This window comes from Nerophis ophidion, linkage group LG10, assembly GCF_033978795.1.
Source record: "Nerophis ophidion isolate RoL-2023_Sa linkage group LG10, RoL_Noph_v1.0, whole genome shotgun sequence".
In the NCBI taxonomy this organism is placed as follows: Eukaryota; Metazoa; Chordata; class Actinopteri; order Syngnathiformes; family Syngnathidae; genus Nerophis; species Nerophis ophidion.
In genome coordinates this window covers 18,508,376-18,527,973 of record NC_084620.1, presented here as the reverse complement: position 1 = coordinate 18,527,973, position 19,598 = coordinate 18,508,376, and the positions used below count along the sequence as shown (strand labels likewise).

The window sequence follows — 19,598 nt, the reverse complement described above, 5'->3', positions numbered from 1 at the left end:
AAAATTGGGCTTAGCATCGTCTAGGTTGGATACTGAGGTTCTGCATGATAATGATCCATCTGAGTCTGAATCCCTTTTAGATTGACAGCAAAATAACTGAATCAGCGATCTTGAAACACAAACCACTGCCGGAGCATTTTTCAAGTTTAATTTTGTTCTTTTGATTTTATATAGAACATTTTACAATCCTACAGTGGATTTTTCTTAGTAAAATCCAGCATCCTCGTATATGTTATCTGTTATTGTAGACCAGGGGTCTCAAACTCAATTTACCTGGGGGCCACTGGATGCAGAAACTGGGTGAGACTGGGCCGCAAGAAAAGATTTCTTAATAAAATCTAACATGCATTTTCTGATGAATTCACCTTCGTTGAAGGGCTTTCCCGCCCTAGCAACATACTTGCCAACTCTCACAAACTTACAAACACCCGATTGCCCCGACAATCTCCCGGGGCAATCATTCTACCGCTTTTCACCTGGACAACAATATTAAGGGTGTGCTGTAATGGCGCTGTCTTTAGCATAGTCTACAACCTGTCGCCTCGTCCGCTTTTCCACCATTCAAACAGTGTGGCGGCCCAGTCACATATTGTATGAGGCTTCTGTAGACTCACGGAAGTGACTGCAAGACATACTTGATCAACAGCCATACAGGTCACCCTGAGGGTGGCCGTATAAACAACTTTATCACTGTTACAAATATGTGCTACACTGTGAACCCACACCAAACAATATTGACAGACACATTTTCGGAGAACATCCGCACCGTAATACAACAAACACAACAGAACAAATACCCAGAATCCAATGCAGCCCTAAGTCTTCCGGGCTACAATATAAACCCCCGCACCCCCCCAACCCCTCCCCCTATTATAGTCTCGAAGAGTTAGGGCTGCATTGGATTCTGGGTTTATGTTCTGTTGTGTTTATGTTGTGTTACGGTGTGGATGTTCTCCCAAAATGTGTTTGTCATTCTTGTTTGGTGTGGGTTCACAGTGTGGCGCATATTTGTAACAGTGTTAAAGTTGTTTATATGGCCACCCTCATTGTGACCTGTGTGGCTGGTGATCAACTATGTCTTGGAGTCGCTTATTGCGTCTGCAGAAACCAAATACAACATGTGGCTGGGCTGGCACGCTGTTTGTACAGGTTGTAGAGGACTCCAAAGATAGTGCCTCCATGGTGCCCCCTTAATACTGTTATTCGGGTAATATTCGGGAGAAATAAAAACCCTGGAGGGGCATTGAAAATTGGGAGTCTCCTGGAAAAAACGAGGGTATACAAGCATGACGCTGTAAAGCGGCATTCATATAATACTCACGGGCTGCACCAACATCAAATTTCCCCATTAAGGTGCGGGCCGCAAAATAACGTCTCGCGGGCTGCAATTGGCCCGCGGGCTGCGTGTTTGGGCCCCCTTTTGTAGACTGTACTCGTGTTTAGGGAGTAGCTGAAAATGAGCTTGCCCTACTTGAAAGACCAGAGCCGCCACGGGTGGATACTAACACTTTGTTAAAGAGGACCTACTTCATTATGGTTTCCTATATTTTGACCTATAAATTTTACAATGTCTTAAATTAAAAAATATCAGGCATTGCAAGCCGTTTTAGATTGCTTTAGACAATGTGTTTTAGACCTTGTTCACATTGCAGGTCGATTCCAATTTTATTGCCCATATGTGATCTGTATTGTTTCTATATGTTATAACGAACAGTGCAATTCTAAATGTTTCAAATTCGACCCAGGCCTCTTCTGTATGTGGATATAAATCAGATATGTATCCGATGTGACTGCAGTCTGAACGATCGCGTTGCATTCATCCAACCAATACGTCATCAAAATCAAATTGTTGTCATAATTATTTGCCAAAATAGACGGTTTCAAAATAAATAGTAGACTAGATAACAGAAAATGGGCGAAAATAAGTTTCAGGAACTCGCGTCAATGTTCCACCACTGCTCTGTCAGACTGCTCGCCCACACGCTCTTCTGAGCAGACGTCGAAGCAAATGTCCCACAAACTGTGATAGCCACAATGCTTGCTCTTTCTTCTTTATCTTCTACGCCAGGGTGTAAAAACATTTCACCTCAGGGGCCACATGGAGGAAAATCTATTTCTGAGTGGGCCAGACTGGTAAAAGCATGGCATGATAACTTTAAAATAAAGATGACTTCAGATTGTGTTCTTTGCTTAAAAATAGACCAAGCACATTCTGAGAATGTAGAATCGTAATGTTTTTGTTCACACTTAGATGTTGGGGTTAATTGTATTTTTTTTCCCCCATTAGATTCATACTTTAGAATAAATTATATGATAATGTTCATCAGTCAAGTGGGTGGAATTGAGAGTGGCAAAGTTTTAAAATGCTCCAAATGGTGGTAGTTTTTCTATCAGCATATGAAATTAATAATAATATCATATCAAATTACAGGGCAGCACGGTGGAGCAGGGGTTAGTGCATGTGTCTCATTAATAAAAAGGTCCTGGGTTTGATCCCTGGCCTTGGGTCTTTCTGTATGGAGTTTGAATGTTTTCAGTCTTTCTGTATGGAGTTTGCATGTGCTACGGCTTTCTCTCACCTCCAAGGACATGCACATGGTAATGGGTTGATCAGCAACGCTAAATGGTCCCTCGTGTGTGAATGTGAGTGTGAATGTTGTCTGTCCATCTGTGTTGGCCCTGCCCTGAAGTGGCAACTTGTCCAGGGTGTACCCCACTTTCTGCCCAAATGTAGCTGAGATAGGCTCCAGCACCTCCCGTTACCCTGATAGGGACATGCGGTAGAAAATTGATGGATGGATCAAATTACAGGATTTTCTTATTGTAATTTACTAATTTTCTCCAACTGATGTACTAACATCCTGTGGCTTATTCTGTACATATGTCGCATAATCTACAACAAAACATGTGAATTTGGACACATTGCATTAACCACACATGAATTTAGAAGTGGATATATATAATAAGTTCCTCTTAATGCTGTGTCAAAACAAGCTTATTCAGATCTTTGGGGTTGAAATGTGAAAATAAACAAGTAGCTCTTGTCCATCTTTATTTTGTAAAAGAAGAAAAATTTAAGCAAAGCCAAATGGTAGAAGATTAGTAGCCACTGCCAGTGTACGAGCAATAGGAGAAATCCCATGTATTAGCAGCAAGTTTTAATTGATTGAAGCGTGCAAAGTCAAATGAAAGGAAAAGCAAGGCGGAAGTGGAGTTTTAATACTGGGGAAAAGTGCAAAACACATGTATTTTCATTTTCGCTTCATTTTACCTCTATGAAGAAGAAAAAACATGGACCCAGATTGACCTCGCCCGGACGCGGGTCACCGGGGCCCCCTTCTGGAGCCAGGCCCGCAAGTGGGGCACGATGGCGAGCGCCTGGTGGCCGGGCCTGTTCCCATGAGGTCCGGCCGGGCACAGCCCCAAGAGGCAACGTGGGTCACCCCTCCAATGGGCTCACCACCCATAGCAGGGGCCATAGAGGTCGGGTGCAATGTGAGCTGGGCGGCACCCGAAGATAGGGCACTTGGCGGTCCGATCCTCGCACCAAACAGCAGTTCAGAGTACCCACCCTTTTTGGGTACACCCGAGGGAGTACTGGTAAGTGCTCCCCCGGGTGATTCCCTTGTCCTACTGGGGGACTTCAACGCTCATGTTGGCAACGACAGTGAAACCTGGAGAGGCGTGATTGGGATGAATGGCCGCCCGGATCTGAACCCGAGTGGTGTTTTGTTAGTGGACTTTAGTGCCGCAGTTCCATGATCGACTTTGTAGTTGTGTCATCGGATTTGCGGCCTTATGTTTTGGACACTCGGGTGAAGAGAGGGGCGGAGCTTTCTACCGATCATCACCTGGTGGTGAGTTGGCTGCGATGGTGGGGGAGGATGCCGGACAGACCTGGCAGGCCCAAACGCATTGTGAGGGTCTGCTGGGAACGTCTGGCAGAGTCTCCTGTCAGAGAAAGTTTCAATTCCCACCTCCGGAAGAACTTCGAACATGTTACGAGGGAGGTGCTGGACATTGAGTCCGAGTGGAGCATCTTCCGCACCTCTATTGTCGAGGCGGCCGATCAGAGCTGTGGCCGCAAGGTAGTTGGTGCCTGTCGAGGCGGCAATCCTAAAACCCCTTGGTGGACACCAGCGGTGAAGGATGCCGTCAAGCTGAAGAAGGAGTCCTATCGGGTCCTTTTGGCTCATAGGACTCCAGAGGCAGTGGACAGGTACCGACAGGCCAAGCGGTGTGCGTCTTCAGCGGTCGCTGAGGCAAAAACTCGGAAATGGGAGGAGTTCGGGGAAGCCATGGAAAACGACTTCCGGACGGCTTCGAAGCGATTCTGGACCACCGTCCGCCGCCTCAGGAAGGGGAAGCAGTGCACTATCAACACCGTGTATGGTGCGGATGGTGTTCTGCTGACCTCAACTGCGGATGTTGTGGATAGGTGGAAGGAATACTTCGAAGACCTCCTCAATCCCACCAACACGTCTTCCTATGAGGAGGCAGTGCCTGGGGAATTTGTGGTGGACTCTCCTATTTCTGGGGCTGAGGTCGCTGAGGTAGTTAAAAAGCTCCTCGGTGGCAAGGCCCCAGGGGTGGACGAGATCCGCCCGGAGTTCCTTAAGGCTCTGGATGCTGTGGGGCTGTCTTGGTTGACAAGACTCTGCAGCATCGCGTGGACATCGGGGGCGGTACCTCTGGATTGGCAGACCGGGGTGGTGGTTCCTCTCTTTAAGAAGGGGGACCGGAGGGTGTGTTCCAACTATCGCGGGATCACACTCCTCAGCCTTCCCGGTAAGGTTTATTCAGGTGTACTGGAGAGGAGGCTACGCCGGATAGTCGAAGCTCGGATTCAGGAGGAACAGTGTGGTTTTCGTCCTGGTCGTGGAACTGTGGACCAGCTCTATACTCTCCGCAGGGTTCTTGAGGGTGCATGGGAGTTTGCCCAACCAGTCTACATGTGCTTTGTGGACTTGGAGAAGGCATTCGACCGTGTCCCTCGGGAAGTCCTGTGGGGAGTGCTCAGAGATTATGGGGTATCGGACTGTCTTATTGTGGCGGTCCGCTCCCTGTACGATCAGTGCCAGAGCTTGGTCCGCATTGCCGGCAGTAAGTCGAACACATTTCCTGTTAGAGTTGCTCTCCGCCAAGGCTGTCCTTTGTCACCGATTCTGTTCATAACTTTTATGGACAGAATTTCTAGGCGCAGTCAAGGCGTTGAGGGGTTCCGGTTTGGTGACCGCAGGATTAGGTCTCTGCTTTTTAAATAAATAAATAAATGGGTTGTACTTGTATAGCGCTTTTCTACCTTCAAGGTACTCAAAAAGCGCTTTGACACTACTTCCACATTTACCCATTCACACACACATTCACACACTGATGGAGGGAGCTGCCATGCAAGGCGCCAACCAGCACCCATCAGGAGCAAGGGTGAAGTGTCTTGCTCAGGACACAACGGACGCTTCATCTGACCGGGATCTTCAGCTCTTACTGGATCGGTTTGCAGCCGAGTGTGAAGCGACCGGAATGAGAATCAGCACCTCCAAGTCCGAGTCCATGGTTCTCGCCCGGAAAAGGGTGGAATGCCATCTCCGGGTTGGGGAGGAGACACTGCCCCAAGTGGAGGAGTTCAAGTACCTAGGAGTCTTGTTCACGATTGAGGGAAGAGTGGATCGTGAGATCGACAGGCGGATCGGTGCGGCGTCTTCAGTAATGCGGACGTTCTACCGATCCGTTGTGGTGAAGAAGGAGCTGAGCCGGAAGGCAAAGCTCTCAATTTACCGGTCGATCTACGTTCCCATCCTCACCTATGGTCATGAGCTTTGGGTCATGACCGAAAGGATAAGATCACGGATACAAGCGGCCGAAATGAGTTTCCTCCGCCGTGTGGCGGGGCTCTCCCTTAGAGATAGGGTGAGAAGCTCTGCTCAAAGTAATGCCGCTGCTCCTTCACATCGAGAGGAGCCAGATGAGGGGGTTCGGGCATCTGGTCAGGATGCCACCCGAACGCCTCCCTAGGGAGGTGTTTAGGGCACGTCCAACCGGTAGGGGGCCACGGGGAAGACCCAGGACACGTTGGGAAGACTATGTCTCCCGGCTGGCCTGGGAACGCCTCGGGATCCCCCGGGAAGAGCTAGACGAAGTGGCTGGGGAAAGGGAAGTCTGGGTTTCCCTGCTTAGGTTGTTGCCCCCGCGACCCGACCTCGGATAAGCGGAAGAAGATGGATGGCTTCATTTTACAAGACACAAGATCAGAGCAGCATTTACTACTTGACACATCAGAGGAAAAGGCCAATTAAAGCCCATGTTTACTCTTTAAAATTTAACTGAAAGGAAAAAAAAAACATCTGAAACACATTAAGCAATGTATAGAAGTCACCTAATGTCCTATATAAATTATTGAAGATAATATCATGACATGAACTAAAGTATTGGGGACATGTGTTCAAGCACATGAAGTGAAAATGTAAGACGTGGCTTTCGATGAGATGTTGGAGCGATTCTTCATGTCCATCGTTTGAGGTCATTGAAGGGTTGGTACTATTGTGTCCGTCTCATCTTGCGAAATAATACATCCAAAAAGACAATACTGTAGTAGGGTTGTACGGAATACCGGTATTACTATTTTTTTGCCATTCTAATGAATCATTTTCGATACTATATCGCCTCTTACACGTACCGGTCCCGCAACCCCACTTGTCCTTAATAATGTTGACAAAATATTAGAATGATAAATGATACACTATTTTACTGCATACATCAGCAGACTAATTAGGAGCCTTTGTTTGTTTACTTACTACTGAAAGACAAGTTGTCTTCTATGTTCACTATTTTATTTAAGGACAAAACTGCAATAAGAAACTTGTTTAATGTACCCTAAGATTTTTTGTTAAAATAAAGCCGATAACGCCATTTTTTTGTGGCCCCCATTATTTAGAAAAGTACCGAAAGGTATCAAAATAATTTTAGTACTATTACCAAAATATTGGTATCATTAAAACACTATCCTGTTGTGTTTCCCTGTTCATTGTAGCAATTTCGAAAAAATTGTCATCACTTACAGTATGTTTCTAAAAAAAGTGTTTGGAACGCTTTGGATGGGTTCTTGTTTATGGATAGTGATGTAGCAACTTGCCAAGTTCAACTGCTTGGCTGCAGTTAAGCTCTAACAAACATCAGCTGAGTAGGAGGCTGTTTGCGTACGAGTGTGTGTGTGTGTGTGTGTGTGTGTGTGTGTTTGTGTGTGTGCGTGCTTGCGTGCGCCTGCATGTGTGTGTCAATGTGTGAGACAGTGTGTTCCATCTGGTGCCGCCTCATCTCTTATCGGCGGTTGCGGTCCGCAGCTGGGCTATCATGCCGCCACCGTGGTCAAAAGCCTTTGACACAGTCGAGCAGCACCCTTTGGGCTGCTGAACAGTGAACAGTGTTTGTGTGTTACATACGACATCAAGTTACACAATGTACGACTTCATAATGTGCATCACTGGTCCTGAGAGTGTGAAGATAAGCTGTGGTTACAGTCAGTCTTCATGCTTCAGATCAGTCTCCAAAGTGAGTGTGTTTGTACGTGTGTGTGTGTGTGTCAAAGGCTTGTTATAGGATCATAGATTGTTTTGTTTTTTTGATGCGACGAGACACATTGGTGTCTTGCTGCAGCCTCCACCCCTCCTCGACTGTGACCTTGCTATCACCCATTTCACACTCCCCTCTCGACCTCCTTCCCTTTCTACCTCAGCCGTCATCACCTCGATGTCGTGTTTTGCCTTTCTCAGGGCCACTTTTGTGTAATTAAGTCCACAGTTACGGCCACCATGCCAGCTTTGCCATTCCCGGTGAGGCCCAAATTAAACATTGATTTCTTCGACTGGCTCCTCCTCACACTGGATGAATGTGTTCAGCCGCCACCACCTCCTCCCCCTCTCACTCTTCCCCCGCCCATCCAATTTTATATTGACGTTTTAGAGACTCCTTCCCGTGCCACCTTTTTTATGTGTGTGTGTGTGTGTATGGGTGTGATAACATCTTCTTAAAGTCACCTGTCAGGCTTACTGCAGCCATATCTTTCCCCATAAGTCTTCACCCTTCGTCCTTCCTCTCACACTTTATCAGGTATACATTCCGCAAAATTAATACAAATGATAATAATACTAGCATCATAACATAGTTCAGTCCCTCCAGGGTTTCACAGTCTTTTCTGTAATTTTTGCATCCTGAATTCAGAAAGTTAAAACGTTTTGATGCATGCATTTTGTTTTAACTTGTGATTTAAAAAAATGCTATCAATCAAGTTTATTCACAATACCATATTACAAATTACAACAGTAGTGAATAAATATTTAAGGATGGTGGTAAGTGAAAGGGTCCCCCCAGATAAGCTAGAAGTTTTTAGCTGGGGGCCCAGGGGTCAGGATATGCATGGCTCGCTGAGAAATGGTGGCAAGTACAAAAACACAATATGACAAACACAAAATAGGAGCACAAAAGCAAGCATGCACATACGTACATACATTCAACCAAGCACAACCCAACAGTAGTCTACCCCGAAGCCACATGTGACAATGCTAATCCTCGAAAGGAGCACTAGCCATTCACATGAGGCATTAGAGATAGGTGGTTAATTGGTATGATTTCAGTTTTTTTTTAAGTTGGAGAATGAATACAGGAACCTGAGGCTCTGATCAACCTGGTTCCAGATCTTTGGTCCCCTGAATGCATCACTTTGAGCAGTACAAGTCAGTAGATGATCCTTTAACCTTAACCTTAAACATTGGAAAATAGATACTTTATTGATGTCTTACTCATATTATACAGACTTAGACTTACACCTTAGTTGACAGTAAAATACTGTTTTTCAAGCCCAAACTACTATACCTATATAATAGTAGTAATATTATACTATTTTTACAGAAATAAACTTGTGGGAAACAAGTTTTCTGGTGTTGTAACACACCTTGTACCTAATAAAGATCAGAGAAGACACCTTAAGCTTGAAAAGTGTTTATCCATCTTAAACATTCACTTGTGTTCCAGCGCATTTCCCCCTGCATGTTAAGACCATCTGTGAACTGTCAACTACGATCTATACAGGGGTAATTTTGTTGGTAAATGAAAGACAATTAGAGATTATTATCAAACTTTGACATAACTGTAATGAAAATGTTACCTCTTTTCTCAAAAGAAGGTCTGAGCTATGCAGGAGCAGGGGCATAGGAATGAGGTTAGGATTTAGGGGACACCAATCGCTATCCACAAAAAAAAAAATATATGCCACATTTTCCCGACTGTAGAGCGCACCAGTAAATAAGCCAGCCAGACTCACTAATTTGTATAAGAAAAAAAAATCAAAATGTTACCTCCACCTGACTTTAAGCCGCAGATACATACGTTGTAAAATAAGGTATTTAGACAGAAATATTTTATAATTTGTTTCCAAACGGTGTCTGTAACACGGCAGTACAACGATTGATCAAACAAAGCAGACACCTGCGGAAGTCCAATCAGCTAGACGGACTCAATAACTACACGGTGACGTCTTGGTGGATTTATTGAGAAATGTGTGAAACTAGGACGATCTAAACAGAATGCAATTGTGATTTAATAATACTAACAGACACTTTTAATGCTAACAACGGCACCTTCATTACATTACGATAGCACGTACAAATATGGTTGAAAACACTCCTACAGTCATCACACATGGAACGGTTTAGTAACTAAGAATTAGTAAAGTTATAATGTAAAACTTACAGACGTTTCTTTGGATGATGAAATAAGAGTTCATCCATGTGGGAATGCTACGGTCATGTAGACGACGGAGCTGCACTTGTACTTCCGGTTGAAAAGACTAAAAAACTATGTTTAGGTTTCTCTATGATTACACAGTCACACTTTGCACTATTTTGTTACATTTAATCAAGCATTTCTTACGTATTTGTTATTCCTGGACCCTAATTGTGTAAATGTCACAAAGCATTCAAAACTGGAAGATATATATATATATATATATATATAATACGTCCTGATTGGATTATCCAGAGAATAGTGCTCAATACCGTGGTAGAGCGCAATATGTAGGTGTGGGAAAAATTACAAGACTACTTCGTCTCTACAGAACTGTTTCATGAGGGGTTCCCTCAATCATCAGGAAATCTGATGATTGAGGGAATCATCAGGAAATCTCCTGATGATTGAGGGAACCCCTCATGAAACAGTTCTGTAGAGACGAAGTAGTCTTGTAATTTTTCCCACACCTACATACATATATAATACCGTATATTACCAAATAGTAGCCCTGGCGTTTATTTCACAAAATCATTTTTGGAGACGGGCGTTTAAAAGAAGCAGGCTGTTATTTGCGCAAGGCTTTTATTTATTTTTGCACCAGCCTGCACCAGGCCATTATTTGGTTACAATGGTTACTGTCCAGTATTTTTTTTCGTATAAAAAACTTTAAATGTAAAAGCTATTGTAAACATACAAACAAAAAAACAAGACTATCAAAAGACAAGAGATCATCAAGGCCTCTACATGGCAGTAGTGCAACAATTGTCAAATAGAATACCAATACTGAAAATAAATACAAGTTTTAAATAAAGCAGCCTACTGGGAAAAATAAAATTATAGTACCAAGTACTCAAGTATAAAACCCACCATCAAAACAGAACAATAATAGTGTCACTTAAATAAAATAAAGGCTACAGTATTCCGAGTTTTAAATAAAGCAGCATACTGGCAAAATAAAATTATGGTACCAAGTACTCTATAACACCATCAAAACAATAATACTGCAGCAAACTCAACCCCAAATGCAGCTCAAACCCACTCATCATCCTCCTTCTCCACCCCTTCTTCCTTCTCCTTTTCCTCCCCCTCCTCTCCCTCACCCCCCTCATCATCATCCTCCTCTTCAATCACAAGTTCATTGAGGAACTGCTGTTCCTCATCAATCTCCTCCTCTTCCTGAACCACAGCAGACCAAGTTAACAATTAAATAATAGAAGAGTGACCATGCCAGAATTAAGGCGACTTAACTCTAAAGACACTGTTTCTAAATATGAACTCAAACAAACGGCAAGACGTTTTAAAAAAGCAAAATTCATGGCAAAGTTTCCAAAAGACAGTCAGTCACATGACACTGTGTCGTGCTTTCAAAATAAAAGTGTGTGTACCCATCCAACCATCTATCCATCCATCCATCCATTTCCTACCGCTTGTCCCGTTCGGGGTCGCGGGGGGTGCTGGAGCCTATCTCAGCTGCATTCGGGCAGAAAGTTGGGGTACACCCAGGACAAGTCACCATCTCATCGCAGGGCCAACACAGATAGACAGACAACATTCCCACTCACATTCACACACTAGGGCCAATTTAGTGTTGCCAATCAACCTATCCCCAGGTGCATGTCTTTGTAAGTGGGAGGAAACCGGAGTACCCGGAGGGAACCCACGCAGTCACGAGGAGAACATGCAACGTGTGTATACCTCCGCGGTATATTTTTTGGGTGGGGGACGAATGCTTCTTTCTCCAATCCTCCCGGTTCCCATTCCTACGTGCAGGACGACGACAACTGTGCCACATTAAATAGTTGATGTATTGCTACAAATTGCAGTTCCCACTTTGACTACCCACTAAAAAAACTGTTGATTAGATATTATAGACAAAATTATTTTGTGAAAATTACGCGGATTAGCCAAAATATGTGGGGAAATTGCGCTGTTTGGACCACGTGAGACCCTGCATATTTCGTCTAGATTGCTTGAATTTGTGTGAATTTCCGCGATTGCAGCATGGCAAATTTCTAGAGGAAATTATTTTAAGAATATCAGTAGCATTCAAATTTAGTATCGAAAGCTGAATATTACTGTTTGTCACAGCTGATAGATATATATATATATATATATATATATATATATATATATACATATATATATATATATATATATATATATATATATATATATATATCAGCTGTGACAAACCCTATATATATACATATATGTATATATATATATATGTATATATATATGTATATATATGTATATATATGTATATATATGTATATATATATATATATAGAGAGAGAGAGAGAGAAAGAGAGAGAGAGAGAGAGAGAGAGAGAGCGATATAGGGCTGGGCAATACGGCCTTTTTTTAATATCTCAAAATTTTTAGGCCATATCGCGATACACAATATATATCTCAATATTTTGCCTTACCCTTTAATGAACACTTGGTGAATATAATCATAGCTGTATGATGATACTACAGTATGTGTCTACTTTAAAACATTCTTGTTTGTACTGCATTACCATTTGCTCATTTTAAACTTTCATGCAGAGAGGGAAATCACAACTAAGTCAATTAACCAAAATTGTATTTATTAAGCAGTGGCACAAACATTCATGTCATTTAAAAACAGAAAGTGCAAGTTTGTCACAGATATTTTAAAACAGGCTATTAGTGCACTTTTGTGCATGATGTCACACGTCAAGATGACATATCAAAACAACACTAAATTAAAGTGCACTTTTTGTACAGAACGGCACTACAATAGTTAAAAACAGATAAAGTGCACTTTTGTGCATGATGACAAGAGTCACAAAAATGAGCTACATATCAAATAATATCTGTCCTACAGTGTTAATGTGGAAACAGTTGCTTCGGCATTTTGTGAGTGTGGCACTGAACGGAGATGTTGACATGCACAGTTTGAAGCACTCTTCATTCTCTTGTGGGTGACTTTTCAAATGATGGTACATATTAGCAGTAATGCTACATTTTGTAGCAATGCTTCTGCCGTATAAATGTTGAACTAATTCCCGCTTGAAGCCAAACCACCGCCAGACGATGCACTCCGTGCTGTTTTTTGGGGAATTAATTATTCCTCTATTTGTTATCAGACTCGCACTTTCTCTCTCTTGTATTACCACTCGCAACACACCGTTAGCACCACAGCTAATTTTTCCCATGCCGCTACCTCTCTGTTTGGGGGGGGGCGTGTGACCTTGCACGTGTGTGTAAGAAGATGCGCTTGTTTGAAGTCTCTGTGAGAAGGAGAGACAAGAAAGAGGGAGAAACGCATGCAGTGTAATGCCCGCAGCTAAAAGCAACTGCATGAGAACATATTCTCGAATATCACGATATAGTCATTTTCTATATCGAACAGAGACAAACTCGCGATATATCGAGTACATCATCATCATCATCATCAATCTTTATTGCAGACCTTAAGATCCATTAAACATATAAAAAAAACAATACAAACACATTGAAAACAAAACAAAACATTAAAAAACAAAAACGAAGCCCAAATGTCAGTTTGTAACATACAAACATGTGTGCCAATGGTTCCACAGTCCAGATGAGTATCTAACAGAACTGCAGCCAGGGTTCGTTAACACAGTGATTATGTAATTTTCAGACTCAGATGCCCTACACATAAACTTATACATAAGGTTGCGTAGCAACGCTGAGAAAGTGGGCACCCCAACACTAACAAACATCTGGCTTGCACTTGTGCTTTCTTGGAATTCCCAGGAGAAGCATCATACAATCATTATAAGCAACCTGCAGCTTCTGAAAGCTTTTCTGCTTATACTTTACCCACAGGGGGGCAGTATACAAAGGAGTGCAACAGGCTCTGAATAAGTTGATTTTTACATAATTTGTACAATAATAAAATTTATTTCTCAGCATGTTGGCTTGGGCATACAGCATACACCGCTGTCTATATAGGTCATCTTCATCACCCAATAGATCAGTAATGATGTGCCCCAGATACTTAGTTTTATGACACACACTCAGCACCTGTCCTGACAGGTGCTGAGTGTGTGTCGAGATATATTCTTTTTTTAGTAAAATAACTGTGACCCAATGTTTGTTCATTTACATGATATCATTGTATAAATATAGTAAACCACTTCTCCATATGTCATCAGCCTGATTTGTATAAACTACCCTGAACTGTGAAATGCGGTGGAAACACAAACCACACTCTTCTGCAGGAACCTCTAGTTCAGCGAACTAGACATTTCAGCTACCAAATGTTCCTGAACTTTTGGTGAAAAGGGGCCTATTGTATACATTTTTGGAAAGACATGCCACATGATATCCCTGCAATAAAGGTTAAAGTAATTATAAATAGTAACAATAATGTGTCAAAAATCCACTTTGCACAGAATAAACCAGCCTTCTTAACCTTGGAGATGCGGCAGCTGAAGAAAACAAAGGCAGAGAGTGAAATTCTTAGCCCATTACCTGTCAGTGTGTGTGTTGTTGTGTGAAGGACCATGAAGAGCGCCACAGTTCAGTGGAAAAAAAGCACATACAAACAGACATGCAAACTCGTAAAAGCCGCCGCGCGCCATTACCTGGAGGACAGCCGGCGCTCCTAAATGCTGTCTGGAAGGTGTTCAACAAATACGAAAAACAACGAGAGGCAGGGATAATTTAGTTTGCCTGTAGCTTTTGAATCTATTATGGATGCAAAGACAAACACACACAGACAGACACACACACACACACACACACACACACACACTTCGGAACGGTATGCAGCAGCATATTTCATCAAAGGATGTGTGCGTCAAGGCTGCAGGCAACGTCCATGTTTTCGTATGTCTGCACTGCCGCACAAGCTTGTTTTTGCATATGCGCTTCACATTTATTTTTTGTCTACAGCAACAGCCTTTACAATTGCGAAAATGGATCCATCTTTCACTTGTTCCATGCTTATCGTCTTCTTGTGGAGCACCCTTACTTTCAGTAAAATCTACATGTACTGTAGACGCCAAGTGATTGCTCAGGGTTTGAGTCATCCAAACTGTGAAGGACATTCTCAGCAAATCATTTAGCATCCGGAACGATGTCCTCCACTATGACCTACAGTACAGTTAAAAAAAAGCTTCTTTTGGTTAGTTTAAATGACAAAAAACATGACTGTAGTTTGTTTTGTCCGAAAAGTTAAATGCCCTTCAACTAATCAATCAATCAATCAATGTTTACTTATATAGCCCTAAATCACTTATAAAACACATACATAACTTAAGTAGGTGAAATTGTCTGCTTCATCACAAAAAACAATACATATGTTCACTTTCTGTTCTCAATTTGCGAAATACATTTGTGCAGGCTCCAGCACCACCACAACCCCGAGAGGGACAAGCGGTAGAAAATGGATGGATGAATGAATTGCTATTCCATCAGTTCTCTTCATAAATAGTTAAGTCCATTATGATTCACATTATGATAGGAATAACATCTCATTTTCCATAAGTTCAAAACATTATCATAATTCTTCTTCCTTTTACTTTGTAAAGAGTTGTAGTTTGAACATTTAAAGTTAAAGGTTAAAGTACCACTGATAGCCACACACACACTAGGTGTAGTGAAATTACTCTCTGTATTTGACCCATCCCCTTGTTCCACCCCCTGGGAGGTGAAGGGAGCAGTGAGCAGAAGCGGTGGCCGCGCTCCAATTCCAACCCTTGATGCTTAGTGCCATGCAGGGAGGCTATGGGTCCTATTTGTATAGTCTTTGGTATGACTCGGCCGGGGTTTGAACTCACGACCCAACCACAACCCCACTGAGCAGGTTTTAAGCTTCTCAAGTTGGATCATATTTGTACATTGTTTGACTTCTTTGCTCAATCCATTCCATAATTTAATTCCACATACTGATATTCTAAAGCAGGGAGGCCCAAAATGAGGCCCGCTGGTCCAAATTTTGCCCGTTGTGTCATTTTGTTTGGCAGGGAAGGAGGACGACCAAATGTAATACATATTCATACTGACCTTTTTCAAGCTGCACAGTCATTTAGGATGGCATGTCCGCAAGGCTTCACCGTAATAAATAGTCAATAGAATTCACTGTAAAAACTTGGCTGCTCAGTTGCCAGAATTTTACTGTAAAATCCTCAGTGGTACCATTTTTCATTTTGCAGTAAGCACTGTAAAAACAGGGAACGCAGATTTTACAGTAACAAAGTAGCAGCTCAGTCGCCAGAATGTTGCGCTAAAATAACAGCAGCACTGCTTTTCAGTGTACAGTAATGCACTGTGAAAAATGGCCATGAATCTTACAGTGAAAATATGGCAGCTCAGTCACCATAATTTCAACGTAAAAACACAAGTGGTACAGATATTCAATTTGCAGTATTGTGGTGTAAAACCACTGTTAATTTTACTGTACATTTTTTGTGACTGAGCTGCCAGATATCTTTTTAATCAGAAAATAGATTATTATATTTTTTTCGCAGGCTATGTAATTACGTTTGAATTTAAGAACCTGCTCTACTGTAAAGTTGTGACATTCTAATGAAAAGGATAATCTTGGTCTCTATGCTTCGGCCATGTCCTACAATGAAAACCTAATCACTCGAAATTTAGCATGTGTCACGTCTTCGAGTGCGCATTGCTGTCATTGTGGTGTTCCTTACTAACGCAGGAAACAAGCAGGAGTAGTGTGCAGGAAAGATTTAAGTTTTTAATAAATTAAAGGAATGAACAAAAATACAAAACTGTGGACGCTAGTAAGCGTGGAGCTAAACAAAACCAAAATGTCACCAAGGGTGAAAAACGAGGAATGCTAGTGTATCAAATCACTATAGAAAGGAGAAAATACAGAATGAATGTAAATGTTGCCTATTGCAGACATTGACCCAGCAACTAATGCTGGGTGACAGGAAACTATAAAGGGGAGTGATAAACCAAAACACCTGGTGGGAACACTAATTGCTAAACACAGACACGTGAGGAGAATCAGTGCCCATAGAAACCGACAGTAAACAGCGAAAGAGGGTGCAACCAGGAAACAGACGAAAACAAAAAAAAACTACCAAACAAAAATCATGCCATGACCCGGGTAACGGATCATGACAGCATCCTCCACATGTCAAATCTGTCTGGGTAAAGTTTCAAAGTGATTGGATGAAATATCTTTTAGAAACTGGTTCCAGAACAACACCTGTAAATGGCAAAAATCTGCAGAAAGTAACTTTTTTGAATGTTTTGAGGTTCAGTTTTGTACTTATAAGATGCAGAGTTGCATGTCAATTGAAATATGTGCATTTGTGACAACCCCTCCTACCTTACATTTATATATGGCAGTATGAGGCTACATTCCTCACTCGTGGTGCTGTTGCATGGTAACAATCCCTATTTGGTCTGCAGATAGATTGCCAATCGTTTATGGTGGTGGGAATATCATTAATTTGCATAATTGGCTATGATGCCTGTACAAACCCCATTTCCATATGAGTTGGGACATTGTGTTAGATGTAAATATAAACAGAATACAATGATTTGCAAATTCTTTTCAACCCACATTCAATTGAATGCACTACGACAAGATATTTAATGTTCAAACTCATAAACTTTATTTTTTTTTTTTTACAAATAATCATTAACTTAGAATTTCATGGCTGCAACACGTGCCAAAGTAGTTGGGAAAGGGCATGTTCACCACTGTGTTACATCACATTTTCTTTTAACAACACTCAATAAATGTTTGGGAACTGAGGAAACTAATTGTTGAAGCTTTGAAAGTGGAATTCTTTACCATTCTTGCTTGATGTACAGCTTAAGTTCTTCAACAGTCCGGGGTCTTAATGTCGTATTTTACGCTTAATTATGCGCCACACATTTTCGATGGGAGACATGTCTGGACTGCAGGCGGGCCAGGAAAGTACCCGCACTCTTTTACTACGAAGCCACGCTCTGTTGTAACACATGGCTTGGCAATATTTTGCTGAAATAAGCAGGGGCGTCCATGATAACGTTGCTTGGATGACAACATATGTTGCTCCAAAACCTGTATGGACCATTCAGCATTAATGGTGCCTTCACAGATGTGTAAGTTACCCATACCTTGGGCACTAATACACCCCCATACCATCACAGATGCTAGCTTTTGAACTTTACGCCTATAAAAATCTGGATGGTTATTTTACTCTTAGTTCCGGAGGACACCACATCCACATTTTCCAATTATAATTTGAAATGTGGACTCGTCAGACCACAGAACACTTTTCCATTTTGCATCAGTCCATCTTAGATGAGCTCGGGCCCAGCGAAGCCGGCGGTGTTTCTTGATGTTGTTGATAAATGGCTTTTGCTTTGCATAGTAGAGTTTTAACTTGCACTTACAGATGTAGCTACCAACTGTAGTTACTGACAGTGGTTTTATGAAGTGTTCCTGAGCCCATGTGGTGATATCCTTTACACACTGATGTCGGTTTTTGATGCAGTACCGCGGTTTTTGATACAGTACCACCTGAGGGATCAAAGGTCCGTAATATCATCGCTTACGTGCAGTGATTTCTCCAGATTCTCTGAACCTTTTGATGATTTTACGTACCGCAGATGGTAAAATCCCTAAATTCTTTGCAATAGCTCATTGAGAAATGTTGTTCTAAAACTGTTCGACAATTCGCTTGCAAATTGGTGACTCTTGCCCCATCCTTGTTTGTGAATTACTTAGCATTTCATGGAAGCTGCTTTTATACCCAATCATGGCACCCACCTGTTCCCAATTAGCCTGCACACCTGTGGGATGTTCCAAATAAGTGTTTGATCAGCATTCGTCAACGGTTTGGTGGCCACGGGATTAGGTCTCTGCTTTTTGCAGATGATGTAGTCCTGATGGCTTCATCTGACCGGGATCTTCAGCTCTCACTGGATCGGTTCGCAGCCGAGTGTGAAGCGACCGGAATGAGAATCAGCACCTCCAAGTCCGAGTCCATGGTTCTCGCCCGGAAAAGGGTGGAGTGCCATCTCCGGGTTGGGGAGGAGACCCTGCCCCAAGTGGAGGAGTTCAAGTACCTAGGAGTCTTGTTCACGAGTGGGGGAAGAGTGGATCGTGAGATCGACAGGCGGATCGGTGCGGCGTCTTCAGTAATGCGGACGTTGTATCGATCCGTTGTGGTGAAGAAGGAGCTGAGCCGGAAGGCAAAGCTCTCAATTTACAGGTCGATCTACGTTCCCATCCTCACCTATGGTCATGAGCTTTGGGTCATGACCGAAAGGATAAGATCACGGGTACAAGCGGCCGAAATTAGTTTCCTCCGCCGGGTGGCGGGTCTCTCCCTTAGAGATAGGGTGAGAAGCTCTGCCATCCGGGAGGAGCTCAACGTAAAGCCGCTGCTCCTCCACATCGAGAGGAGCCAGATGAAGTGGTTCGGGCATCTGGTCAGGATGCCACCCGAACGCCTCCCTAGGGATGTGTTTAGGGAACGTCCAGCTGGTAGGAGGCCACGGGGAAGACCCAGGACACGTTGGGAAGACTATGTCTCCCGGCTGGCCTGGGAACGCCTCGGGATCCCCCGGGAAGAGCTAGACGAAGTGGCTGGAGATAGGGAAGTCTGGGCTTCCCTGCTTAGGCTGCTGCCCCCGCGACCCGACCTCGGATAAGCGGAAGATGATGGATGGATGGATGGATCGTCAACTTAATTATTATTTATTGCCCCCTTTCCCAACTTCTTTGTCATGTGTTGCTGGCATCAAATTCTGAAGTTAATGACTATTTGCAAAAAAAAAAAATTGTTTATCAGTTTTAACATCAAATATGTTGTCTTTGTAGCATATTCAACTGAATATGGATTGACAATGAT

The 19,598-nt window shown here is 42.8% G+C and overlaps 1 protein-coding gene across 7 annotated transcripts in view; it reads left to right on the top strand.

Annotated features, from left to right (window-relative positions):
* Positions 1-19,598, top strand: part of LOC133560314 (neurexin-2-like) — a 1,077,892-nt gene that overhangs the window by 539,585 nt on the left and 518,709 nt on the right. The window lies entirely within an intron of this gene.